The following is a 936-nucleotide window of genomic DNA, read 5'->3' as shown; positions in this document are numbered from 1 at the left end:
GAGAACCATTAATGAAATGTGGAAGTAAAGATAAAGTATTGCAAGAGTGAATTGGTGAATGGCGATGAGTGATGAATGATGAGAGTCCACTGAGCGGTGCACATTTAAAAACTTTGGATGTGAATAGTTTTGTGCACAACTAATTAAGGTGGCTTCTTTATTCTATTAATTGATGTTGTCTTTCAGTGCCCGTGACTCTCTCTTATACTACTATCCTTCTTTCCTTGTTCGTTTGTGGTAGGGACAAAATACTCTTCTCGTGAAGTGTTGTTTCCATTCCATCAATGTTTTTTTTTTAATCTGATTTCAAAAAAATACATATATTCCTTGCGAATATAAATAAATATATAAACTCAATACACAATTGTCTTTTTACAGAAATAAATAATCAGGAAAATTTTTTTCTCTCTCTTCGTGATTTTTTGACTTTTCGCGAATCTTTTTCACCGCTTCACATTAATCGGTGATCCAGCCTTCTACCGCCGGTGGATATCTCATTTTAGCTAAGGCTAACCTTCTCCTATCATGGCAGATCAAGATATTTGGATTAATCTTCAAAACTTAAATCTGGGTTCGGATCGCACTCCACTTCAATTATCGGGTGAAGCTCGTAGGAAACGGGAAGAGGAGCATGCTCTCAGTCTCGTGGTTAAAGGTATCCATCCTTCACAAAACCCAGCTGGAATAAAATTCATGATGCCGAAGATCTGGAGATTGGATGGCAGAGTAAACAGTAGAATTAATGAAAATGGAACAGTCCAGTTTTTCTTCAAGCAAGCCCACCACCTTAATACTGTTTATGAAGGAGGTCCCTAGACCTACAAGGATTGGCTGGTAATAGTTGATAAGTGATCTAGGAGACATTACCCCGATTAGCTTCGTATTCTTAAATTTTGGGTAAAAAGTCACAATATCCGGGATGACTCTAGGAATCAC

Source organism: Camelina sativa, chromosome 8 (genome assembly GCF_000633955.1).
Source record: "Camelina sativa cultivar DH55 chromosome 8, Cs, whole genome shotgun sequence".
Lineage (NCBI taxonomy): Eukaryota > Viridiplantae > Streptophyta > Magnoliopsida > Brassicales > Brassicaceae > Camelina > Camelina sativa.
This window is presented reverse-complemented; position numbering follows the sequence as displayed.